A 13,601-nucleotide genomic window follows, 5' to 3' on the forward strand; every position below is an offset into this window, starting at 1 on the left:
CAGGGAAAGTCTCACCTTCAGCCTCTGCATTCATATTTAACTCAGATATTGATCAGAAACAAAGACACCAATTAAAGAAATGAGGCAGAAACATCAACAGCCAATAAAGACAAAAGATGACACTTACCATCATTTCACATTCATGTTCACACTCTCCTAAAGATAAATATATTCATTTAAAATTTAAATGCCATCCATCTTTTCTGCTGCTTTTCTAATGAATGTTTTTTTTTTTTGTTGCAGTAATTATTCTTTAGACACCCCTGTTTTAAATAACTATCAGCCAAATTCTGTGTTTACTTTAACCTAAGGTACTAGAACATTTTGTGTTCAGCCAATTAGTCTTTTCTAATTAAAAGTACTTCTGAAAAATTTAATTCAGGTTTTAAGTCTATTCATGGCACTGAGTCTGCTTTGCTGACTCTTAACTCCTGACTGATGCTTTTACACAACTTTTTATGCAATCATGTAAATCCAAATAATATAAAATATCGAGGTTTAATAAACATTTAAATCACCTAAAGAGCTTTCCTATTTTTCAGATATAGTAATCAAGTACTCTGTATACTCCAGTTGACTAAGTTTGGGTATAAATAAAGACATATAAATTTGCCTTTATGTATAAAGAATCTTAAAGTATTATGTTATTAACATAATCTCTATTTGTACTTTCAAATAAGAAATATTTACTTTTTAACACAGGTATATAAAGTAATTTGTTAAGGCACTCAAAATACTCTTTTCCAAATTTATGATTGGATATTTACTATTTATTATCATTTCATTATCATTGTCATATTTCACAACACTACGGAGCGGGAAACAGGGAGACAAGGAAACGCAGGAGTGAACTTAAAACAGTCTTTATCAGACAAACTAAAACACAACTCAGGAGTAGGGCTGTGCAATTAATCGCAATCGCAAAAAAATCGCGATTTAAGGACATGCGATTTCTAAACCGCACAAGGCTGCGATTTTATCTATCCCCCCAACGGCACCCCCGCCCCCCTTGAACGTCAAGTTCATTTTATTTTCGATATAGCGCCAGATCACAATAGAAGTCATTTAAGGTTATCTTTCCTATAGAACAGGTCTATACATCGTTCTTTTATTAAACATACTAAATTGCCTTATGTTATTTATCTTATTTACACTAAGGCATGTAATTTCTGTCTCTTCATCATGGTCGCGTGATTACAATGTCTCCTCCAAGAAAACACGGACTGGATCGCGGACTCCATTCATAAAAACCTAATCTACTATAGCGCGGAATGCCACGTAATTCGTCGATTTCTGGATTAATAAATCAAAAGTTGGTCTGTCACTTAATTCAAATCGCGATATGGACTAGTGTCTGTGAAAACTGAAATGCAGAAAGGCCGTTTTAATATGAATCCTGCATGTTTCGTTTGCTTCTGTATGTATGTATGAATGGTGGTGAGCGTTTTATTTCTTTACTACTTGCAGACTGAAGCACACGTGACGCTCCCGCTAATTTTTGGCCTTTGCATCTCACATGAACAGATAAACTCAATCGCCAAATCGCTGCTGTGAGTTTCACTTTTACCGTTTCATTTGAGAAAACTAGCATCAAATACACACAGAAACTTCATGGCAACCTGTCAAAATAAAAGTACGGTTTAACATGTAAAAGAACAATATTAGTCCTGTATTACTATTGTACAGTATAATGTAGGTGTTTATATATTCCAATTTAAATAATTTACATAAAACAATATATATGATAAAAAAAATATAACAACAAGATTAACCACTTAACTATTATTTAAACGTTTTAAACTGAATATAATTTTTGTTACACGCATTGATTTTAACAGTAAGTTTCTGTTTGACAAAAATGAAAAGGGTTTATTTTTCATTTGATTAAAAATAAATGTTTATGCTTTTTCATTATCAGAAAAATTAAAACACATAAGAATTTCAAAAAAAAAAAAAAAAAAAAGCAAAAGATTTTAGAACCCTCAAAATGTTAAAATAGAGAGTTTTGGACTTATTTTTCCACTGAAATGAATGTATTCGTTATTGCACAAAGTAGGCTAAAGTACCAGGGGAAAAAAAGTAAAATGGCTTATTTATTTTATGTTGTCTGTTTTAAAGCCAATTTTACTAGTTTTTTTTTTTTTTTTTTATTAAACTTAATACTGTTATTTCATGGTGAAATGTTTTGTTATGCACTTCTTGTGCACTGAATACATTTAGAATGTATGTATGTAGCTTGTTTGAAAAAGCAAAAAATAAATAAAAAAATCGCAAATAAAATCGCAATCGCAATATTTGTTCAAAAAATCGCAATATGATTATTTTGTCTATATTGCACAGCCCTACTCAGGAGTACAACAGGAAGACATTCACTCAGATGATGTAAGACATCGGAGGAGAAAACCAGAAACAGATCACTCTTAAATACTCGACTAAACGAAGGAAAGACAAGACACTCCTGAAATCAATGGAAACAGGAACAGGAAAACCAAATATAGGCATTAGAAAACATCAGGAAAAACAAGGACAAGGAGCTCATGGAAACAAAAACAAACACAAGGACAGTCCATAAGTGTGACAATCATTACTGCAAAAGACTAAATTATATTGGCTGAAATGAAATTATTGCCTACGAAATTCAGCAGAAAAGATAAATGTTGAATTCTAAATGAATCTCTTTTGCTTTAGGTGTGTGTGAATATGTAAAGTGAGACTGTCATCTTTTGTCTGTGATACTCTCCATGTTTCTGCCTCTTTAATTTTTGTGAATGTTAATGCTAATGAACACTTGAGTTGTGTGTGAATGTCTTTCCCTGATCTCTGTGATCATGAGTGCTATAGTTAGAGTTTAGTATAGAACTGATCACATCCCTTGAATACTGTGTTTAAGCTTGTGATCTGAGAGCTTTGTCTTCATCTGTAAGAACGGCCTCCTGAAATCTGAACAAAACTCAAGTGATTGAGTGCTTTAGTCAGTCTGGATGACTGCAGAGACATACAGGACCAGCTCAATCAAGATATGATGAAGACTATGTCTCCTGATCTTCATTTTCCTGCAGGAGTATTAAACGTAAACATTTAACTTCACTAAAATCATAACACTAATACTACATAACATATTTTATTTTTTCTGATAGATGTACTTCTAGTTAAAGGTTCTAATAAACTGTTTATTGTGTCTTGTATTTATTACCCAAACATTCCACTGTTAATAAGAGAAGATTTGGAGTAACAACTGAATTTGTTGGCATGTTTGTGCCAATTAAGGAAACTGAAAAGGTAATAATAAATGAATCATATTCCTTTACACTGCAAAAACTGTATTAAAAAAATTGCTTACATAAAAGAACATTACCACTGAAATCAGTAAGATCAAATACAGACCATATTATCATTTCCATCCAATCCTTACAGAAGATTTGTTCATTTTCAGTGTGGATCTGTTATTAATGACTTATGTTTGTAAATACATTTCAAACAACTGAAAACTGAAATCTTAATATGTCACTTTTTGTATTATAATCATATTTTAGCACAGATTATATAACAATAAAAAATAATAATAATCTGGGGAAATGTAAATCATATTTCATTATAAATAAACTTCTTTAGTGGTAAATAGAAACTGACACAAATATATTTTTGTGTCCTCATTTGGCCCAATAGCAAAAGAAAAATAAAATGACAGTGTTTCGATGATTTTCCAAATGATGAATAAATAAATAAATACACAAACAAAATGACAAGAGATTGATTACAATAGTCAAAAGAGTGATAGATCAAATTTGCCATCACATCCTCTTTGTAACAGTTACACAGCAGCATTAACTAGTTTAATGTGAATTTAATGACAATGTATAAAACAGAAAGTATAATGTTATAAATGTACATTTAAAAATAGAGAAAATATTAATAGATTTACAATATTAATGTGGCCTGTATGTGGATGATAAAACAAACAAAAACAAACAAACAAAAAACTGTATGATTATACATGAAAAATGTGTACATCATTCCACCTAAACACACCACCCATGTTACACACAGTTCACATTTGAACCTCTTTTAAACATATTAAGCGGCAAACAGACTAAAGATAACAGTATACACTTTACACAGTATATTCGTGAACACTTGGGAGAATAAACAAAACTCACTGCGATTCAAAACTTTGGATTCACAAATGTGTTGAATTTGAGACGTGTCCTCAATCTCCCCTCTTAACAGCATCCAACACAACAATTACTGCATGTTCTTTCTATACATATAATAAAGTGCATTATTTTACATTATAACAGCCTTCAAAACATGTTCCGAAATAACTTACGCTCAATCTCCGTTCGATAAGGCTCAAATCCTCTCCCCCACCGGAGATCTCTCGCATGCAGCAGCAAAGATACAAAACGAATTCATTCGTCCACTCTGTTTATTCACGCATTACACACAGGTGAATTATATCCAATTGACAGTTTTATTAACTATTTTCTCCTCCCTTGTAGCTGCTGCTTCTAGCGCTCTCTCTGTTTTCCTCTCTGACTCAATCTCACTCTCGTGCATACACTCTTAAACAAGTAACGTTACAAAAGTAACTGCATCACGGAGAAATCTTAAAGGGGAAAATCACCAGGATAATTAAATATTGGGCTACTCCTGCCCCGGTTAAATTAATACATTTAGAAAAGCATCATCACATGGGTACGAAATTCTATTCTATATGCAACATTTTTATGATATATTTGTGATTCCAGAGAGCAGTGCACGAACTGGACTTTTATTTTGGTCCGGTGATGTGACGTCATAAAGATGCGCTGCGCTCCTCATCTGTTGTGAGTCACCTGAAGAAAGGTTTGTGGTTTCAACGTTTTTGTATCAGTGCACACTGTTACATCATTTAATGCATTTACAATAATACAATTAATAAATGCATCATTGTTAAATTTGATGTTGTAATGTTTTATTTAATGTTACTTAAAAGTTAGCCTTTAGTAACAGAGAAGGTGCGTTCCGTTTTGCCCCCTATATCATGAATCAATCGAGTGATGATAAGCAGTGTTGCCAGATCTCGCGAGATAAATAAGCAACCAGGCCTGTGAAAACAAGCCCAAAACAAGCGACTTTTTCTACGGAGCCCCCCTAGGTTCAGGGAAGAGAAAAATAAATAAACTGTGTGCAGTTTTACAATCCGTGGGGACGGATTTTTAAACTGTGGATACAGATTGTCAATACAGTAGTTTATTTATTTTTCTCCCCCCTGACCTTCAGGACAATGACCACAAGAGGGAGTTAAACCACCTTTTAACATTATTTAACATTAGAAAACTTCATAAGAAAACATTTGACATTGCACGTATTTCACACTTACATACTCAGCACAGTGCTTTTGAGTCATCCCCCGCGACCGGTTGAATCCATTATTTTACTCCTTTCTCTTTCTCCCAGTCTTTGTTATATCTCTTGGGGTATTTCGCTCACTTTTTCCCTTGCATTTGTTCCTCCAAAAAAACTATCATATAATCCAGTCAGTCACCATCATTCGACTCGCAACTCGCGCGCATTAATTTAAACGTCTGACGTTTTCCTAACCAGAAAAAAAAAAACAGATTGCACTGCCCTGCCTATGATTGGCTGTTACTCGTTGCCATCTGGGTCAAAGCCAATTAGAAGCACGATGTGGGTGGGAAAAAACTGCTGTCTCCTTTGTGTATGGGGAAAGGGGAGGGAGAGACCGTGGGAACAGTAGACAAACTCCTACGTTTTAATCGTTTATATCTGTCTATGGTTTAAATAACATATAGAAAATATCTGCTTGACAACTTATTATGGAGCTGGGATCAAGCCCAAATAAGCAACTACACTTTAGAAACAAGCCCAAAAAAACGCGACCCGCGACTATCAATATTTGTAAGCGACTTTACAAAAAAACAAGCCCAAAGTCGCTTAGAATAAGCGGACTTGGCAACACTGATGATAAGAAGTGATGAGAAAGACTCGAATCATTTGATTCAAATCATTTGTGAAACGGTTCAGTGATTCGAAACGGTCGATTCAGTGGCACGCGGACTACAAACGACAACAACAAACACAAACGAGTGAATGACAACCGAGAACGATTTCATGAACGTGTAATATACAAATAATATACAAATAATTAAATACCAAATATAACTCAAAATAGCATACGTACATAACGTTCTAATTAACTGTAATTTATTTATATTTTATATATAAGTCAATTAACTCTGACTGTCTTACTAGTGCACTGACTAGTGAACTAGGAGCTGATTGAGACTCACACAGAGATTCAGTTTGCATTGATTTTTCTTTTTATTAATTATTCTCATCTTAAACAGGACAAAGTGTTCAAACACAGAAAAACTCCTGGAGAATCAACAGAGATCCACGTAACACTATTATAAAGATGGCATTTATTAAAGAGGAGAGTGAAGACATTAAGATTGAAGAAACATTGAAACACGAAGATACTGAGGAACAAACAAAGATGGAGTTTATTAAAGAGGAGAGTGAAGACATAAAGATTGAAGAAACATTGAAACACGAGGATACTGAGGAACAAACAAAGATGGAGTTTCTTAAAGAGAAGAGGGAAGAAGCATTTAAAGTCACACAAGAAGATACTGAGGAACGAACAGGTTGGTTTTTATTCTCAAAGCTGAAATTAAAGATATTAATGAATAATGTCAAACGAGTGTAGAAATGTTGAGACATTCGACAGAAAAAAAGCAAACCTTGAAATGTGAGTAGTCATATTTGCCTAATGCATGCTGTCTACGAACAGAACAAAATAGGAGAAAACAGCGTCTTACATTAAAAAAAGCACAAAGAAGCAAGAAGCTACATTTAGTTGTAATTATGTGAGGTGTAAGATTGTAATGTATAAGTTGTACACCTCTATATCTTGTGTGCGTGTGTGTGTGTGTATTTTTTTAAAGGAGAGAATAGAGGTGAAGGAGCAAAATATAAAAGAAATAAAGAGATAAAGAGAAGAAATTAAGAAAATAATTCAAATAATATCAATACAATTAAGTAAAAAAATAGATGACCGCTTTTCAGGAGCATCAGAGGGGAGCAGTAGGTCCTACTTATAAAGAAGGTACTGTATTTTACCATGAGAACGGTATAAACCAGTGGTTCTCAAACTGATGCAGGGGTACGTGAACAAAATACTGAGCTTTATTTCTACCCCAACGGAAAGTAACATTAAAGCAAGTATTTCTGACATGCAAAATGCCACTTTTATTATAAAAACAGTTAAAAGTGAGTAAATGGTCAAATGACATTAAGTTACCTTTGTGCTGGTAAAAGTTTCGTTTGTACTGCTTCGGTTTTTAAATGATTAGATATTACATAATAGGCGATGTCATCACCAAAACTGACCCAAAATATGCTCAATCGCTAGTCGGTGAGTACTTGAACCTACGTACCAATCCGATACCATTTTCTTAAACAAGATATAAGTTATTCCCGCTAGTAAATCAGAATCCAGTTCTTCTTCGCTGCTCAAAAGAAAAAAATACAAAAATGCTAGCAGTATGTCCGCTGTTTAGCAGTAAGACTAAGACTGGACCAACCAGCCAGTAAAATGGCGACATGTCTCATATGTTACGCAGTGCGGAAAACACAGAAGGAATTGCGGAATCCAGTCATTAAACGGAATTTACAGTTTGACGCGGAATGCCCCAGAATTTGTCAAAGTTTGGATGCATTAATCAAAGGTAGGTCATTACACTCATTATCAAATCGCGATATGGACTAATACTAATCTGCAAACGGAATGTTTAAATATGAATTATGTGTGGCTCTGTGTTAATGATTTCAGATAAGAAACATCAAACAGCACGCAAAACTAACACGATACGTTTGAGCATCTCAGCACATACCGTTTATCAACATGGACCGCAGCGCAAACAAACTTGCACGAACCCCGAACAGCTTTATTCGGGAGCTAATGTTGATTTTGCGACACTGTTACTGCTGCGAGATCCAGTGAGAAGTGTTTTAAATTGCCGCACAATGAATAAGGTTGATGTAAGATCGAGTGAGAATCTTTCAAATTAGTGATGGGAAGTTCGGATAATTTTACCGGCTCGGATCTTTGAGTCTCGTTCAGCAAAATGAACAAATCTTTTTTTCGAGTCATTTCATTCATTTTACCAAAATATAATTAAAAAGCTTCCATAACACACGATCTGCTTACACAAACGTTGATCACACTACAAACAAGACAAAACTATAACGCTATTAGAAACAGAAAAGATTAATTCATTGTTTACCTGGATCTTCGGTCTATGATTAGCTCCCTCACCTCTGTCCGGGTTTGAGTCGTTCGTTCATCAAGTGACAGCCCCGTACGCTTAGCCTATGCTGCCTGAGCCGGAAAGAAAATTGATTAGTTAATCTCTCGAGTCTCGGGTTTGAGTCGTTCGTTCATCACGTGACAGCTCCATAAGTTTAACCTATGCTGCCTGAGCTGGAAACAGAATTGATTAGTTCATCTCTCGAGTCTTCGGGTTTGAGTCGTTTGTTCATCACGTGACAGCCCCAAACGCTTTACCTATGCAGGGACCGAAATTAAGTTTTTGACACACCGGCCAAGCTTATTTTTTACCTGCCAAAATTCTGAACGATTTAACACAGATATATCCAAAGCACGTTATTCTGTATATTATGTGTGCTCCGGACAGAGAGGAGTGACAATTAAAACATCAATAAGAAAAACTACTTTTTGGTAATTTTAGATTTTTTATTATAACTTGGAAATGTTTTGACTACTTGTTTTCTTTGTCCATGAAATCTGGCCTCCTGCTTCTGACGCAGTCTTTGTGCCACAGCAGGGTTCAACGCTAAAGAATTTTTCTACTGGCCCGATCGGCCAGTGGTTCAGATTTTTACTTGCCCTGCCAAAATTTTTACTAGCCCCACCAAAAAGAAAAAAAATAGTTAATATTTATTTCTTAGCCACATATTTTAAATGTGTCAAAAGCCAAATATAACTATACATACACTTTTTATTCAGCATAACTTTTCTTTAAAAATACAATTGATAATTTAAAGAATTAAAGAAGTATTTAAGATTTCAACAACTAAACATATATGCCAGCAGGTGGCGGCACGAAACTGAAATTGATCACTGAATCATATTCATTTGATTCGTTTGAATGCATGGTTCATTCAAGAATAAAGCAAGTGACTCTCTTTATGAATGGGAAATTGAATCATTTCACTAGAATCGTTTAAAAACACATGTTCACTTATAAACGAAACACCGCTGTGTTTGAATGGAGACGCGCAGAGCCGTTGCACATCTACAATCAAACACAGCAGTGTGACTTGGACCAGAATAATTTTGACGACGGAAAATCAGCCATAGTGTTATTGTCAGACAATGTAAGTCACTTAATAATAACTTCTTGTTTATTTAACTGCTGTATTAAATCAATATCTCATTTACAAACTCCCATAAAAAATATTAAAAGCTGTCACTCATCTTAGTTTCCGATACCACAAAGCTCTATTATAAACAACGACGCTCTCTGTACCGCAAGATCAATCTCTTATTTACACTAGATATATCTCTGATACATTACTGTGCTGTGAACCCAGACACGTCAGCATTTGACTTTCTGGTGTATTTAGGACTTACACAACAGGTACAAAGCAGAGATCGTATTTATCTCTGCCATGGTTGATCGCACCTTCTTGTTATTCGCGCTAGTGACGGGAAAAACTACAGCGAGTGACGCGATGCGCATATTCGCTTGGCTTTCGGTGTGAACACAGTCAACACACCATTAGACTGTATTTGCGCAGGGCAAATTAAACTTTAGTGACAAGGCAGCACTGGCCCGATCGGGGGAGCATCACAGAGATCCGTGAGACTGATATTGATTAACATTACTGGTGAAAAGACTTACTCGCCATGTGGCGGATGGCGCTTTAAATTTAAGTCGCCAGACAGAGAATTTGCTCGCATTTGGCGAGTGGCGAGTGTTAATTTCGGACCCTGCCTATGCTGCCTGAGCCAGAAACAGAATTGATTAGTTCATCTCTCGAGTCATCAGGTTTGAGTCGTTCATTCATCACGTGACAGCCCCATAAGCTTAACCTATGCTGCCTGAGCCAGAAACAGAATTGATTAGTTCATCTCTCGAGTCATCGGGTCCGAGTCGTTCATTCATCACGTGACAGCCCCATAAGCTTAACCTATGCTGCCTGAGCCAGAAACAGAATTGATTAGTTCATCTCTCGAGTCATCAGGTCTGAGTCGTTCATTCATCACGTGACAGCCCCATAAGCTTAACCTATGCTGCCTGAGCCAGAAACGGAATTGATTAGTTCATCTCTCGAGTCTTCGTGTTTGAGTCGTTCATTCATCACGTGACAGCCCCATAAGCTTAACCTATGCTGCCTGAGCCAGAAACAGAATTGATTCGTTCATCTCTCGAGTCTTCGGGTTTGAGTCGTTCATTCATCACGTGACAGCTCCATAAGCTTAACCTATGCTGCCTGAGCCAGAAACAGAATTGATTCGTTCATCTCTCGAGTCTTCGGGTTTGAGTCGTTCATTCATCACGTGACAGCTCCATAAGCTTAACCTATGCTGCCTGAGCCAGAAACAGAATTGATTAGTTCATCTCTCGAGTCTTCGTGTTTGAGTCGTTCATTCATCACGTGACAGCCCCATAAGCTTAACCTATGCTGCCTGAGCCAGAAACAGAATTGATTCGTTCATCTCTCGAGTCTTCGGGTTTGAGTCGTTCATTCATCACGTGACAGCTCCATAAGCTTAACCTATGCTGCCTGAGCCAGAAACAGAATTGATTCGTTCATCTCTCGAGTCTTCGGGTTTGAGTCGTTCATTCATTACGTGACAGCTCCATAAGCTTAACCTATGCTGCCTGAGCCAGAAACAGAATTGATTAGTTCATCTCTCGAGTCATCGGGTCCGAGTCGTTCATTCATCACGTGACAGTCCCATAAGTTTAACCTATGCTGCCTAAGCCGGAAACAGAATTGATTAGTTCATCTCTCGAGTCTTCGGGTTTGAGTCGTTCATTCATCACGTGACAGCTCCATAAGTTTAACCTATGCTGCCTGAGCCAGAAACGGAATTGATTCGTTCATCTCTCGAGTCCCGGGTTTGAGTCGTTCGTTCATCACGTGACAGCTCCATAAGTTTAACCTATGCTGCCTGAATCAGAAACAGAATTGATTAGTTCATCTCTCGAGTCTTTCGGGTTTGAGTCGTTCGTTCATCACGTGACAGCTCCATAAGTTTAACCTATGCTGCCTGAATCAGAAACAGAATTGATTAGTTCATCTCTCGAGTCTTCGCGTTTGAGCCCTTTGTTCATCACGTGACAGCCCCATACGCTTTACCTATGCTGCCTGAGCCAGAAACAGAATTGATTAGTTCATCTCTCGAGTCTTTCGGGTTTGAGTCGTTCGTTCATCACGTGACAGCCCCAAACGCTTTACCTATGCTGCCTGAGCCGGAAACAGAATTGATTAGTTCATCTCTCGAGTCTTCGGGTTTGAGCCGTTTGTTCATCACGTGACAGCCCCATAACCTTAACCTATGCTGCCTGAGCCAGAAACAGAATTGATTAGTTCATCTCTCGAGTCTTTCGGGTTTGAGTCGTTTGTTCATCACGTGACAGCCCCAAACGCTTTACCTATGCTGCCTGAGCCGGAAACAGAATTGATTAGTTCATCTCTCGAGTCTTCGGGTTTGAGTCGTTCGTTCATCACGTGACAGCCCCAAACGCTTTACCTATGCTGCCTGAGCCGGAAACAGAATTGATTAGTTCATCTCTCGAGTCATCGGGTCCGAGTCGTTCATTCATCACGTGACAGCCCCATAAGTTTAACCTATGCTGCCTAAGCCTGAAACAGAATTGATTAGTTCATCTCTCGAGTCTTCGGGTTTGAGTCGTTTGTTCATCACGTGACAGGCCCATAAGCTTAACCTATGCTGCCTAAGCCGGAAACAGAATTGATTAGTTCATCTCTCGAGTCATCGGGTCCGAGTCGTTCATTCATCACGTGACAGCCCCATAAGTTTAACCTATGCTGCCTGAGCTGGAAACAGAATTGATTAGTTCATCTCTCGAGTCTTCGGGTCCGAGTCGTTCATTCATCACGTGACAGCCCCATAAGCTTAACCTATGCTGCCTAAGCCGGAAACAGAATTGATTAGTTCATCTCTCGAGTCTTCGGGTTTGAGTCGTTCATTCATCACGTGACAGCTCCATAAGTTTAACCTATGCTGCCTGAGCCAGAAACGGAATTGATTCGTTCATCTCTCGAGTCCCGGGTTTGAGTCGTTCGTTCATCACGTGACAGCTCCATAAGTTTAACCTATGCTGCCTGAATCAGAAACAGAATTGATTAGTTCATCTCTCGAGTCTTTCGGGTTTGAGTCGTTCGTTCATCACGTGACAGCTCCATAAGTTTAACCTATGCTGCCTGAATCAGAAACAGAATTGATTAGTTCATCTCTCGAGTCTTCGCGTTTGAGCCCTTTGTTCATCACGTGACAGCCCCATACGCTTTACCTATGCTGCCTGAGCCGGAAACAGAATTGATTAGTTCATCTCTCGAGTCTTCGGGTTTGAGCCGTTTGTTCATCACGTGACAGCCCCATAACCTTAACCTATGCTGCCTGAGCCAGAAACAGAATTGATTAGTTCATCTCTCGAGTCTTTCGGGTTTGAGTCGTTTGTTCATCACGTGACAGCCCCAAACGCTTTACCTATGCTGCCTGAGCCGGAAACAGAATTGATTAGTTCATCTCTCGAGTCTTCGGGTTTGAGTCGTTCGTTCATCACGTGACAGCCCCAAACGCTTTACCTATGCTGCCTGAGCCGGAAACAGAATTGATTAGTTCATCTCTCGAGTCATCGGGTCCGAGTCGTTCATTCATCACGTGACAGCCCCATAAGTTTAACCTATGCTGCCTAAGCCTGAAACAGAATTGATTAGTTCATCTCTCGAGTCTTCGGGTTTGAGTCGTTTGTTCATCACGTGACAGGCCCATAAGCTTAACCTATGCTGCCTAAGCCGGAAACAGAATTGATTAGTTCATCTCTCGAGTCATCGGGTCCGAGTCGTTCATTCATCACGTGACAGCCCCATAAGTTTAACCTATGCTGCCTGAGCTGGAAACAGAATTGATTAGTTCATCTCTCGAGTCTTCGGGTCCGAGTCGTTCATTCATCACGTGACAGCTCCATAAGTTTAACCTATGCTGCCTAAGCCGGAAACAGAATTGATTAGTTCATCTCTCGAGTCATCGGGTCCGAGTCGTTCATTCATCACGTGACAGCCCCATAAGTTTAACCTATGCTGCCTGAGCTGGAAACAGAATTGATTAGTTCATCTCTCGAGTCTTCGGGTTTGAGTCGTTCGTTCATCACGTGACAGCCCCATAAATTTAACCTATGCTGCCTAAGCCGGAAACAGAATTGATTAGTTTATCTCTCGAGTCTTCGGGTCTGAGTCGTTCATTCATCACGTGACAGCTCCATAATGTCAATGTCAATGTCAAATTTATTTATATAGCACCATTTATCCCAACCAAG

The sequence above is a fragment of the Garra rufa genome, chromosome 1 (genome assembly GCF_049309525.1).
Source record: "Garra rufa chromosome 1, GarRuf1.0, whole genome shotgun sequence".
NCBI classification, from domain to species: Eukaryota; Metazoa; Chordata; class Actinopteri; order Cypriniformes; family Cyprinidae; genus Garra; species Garra rufa.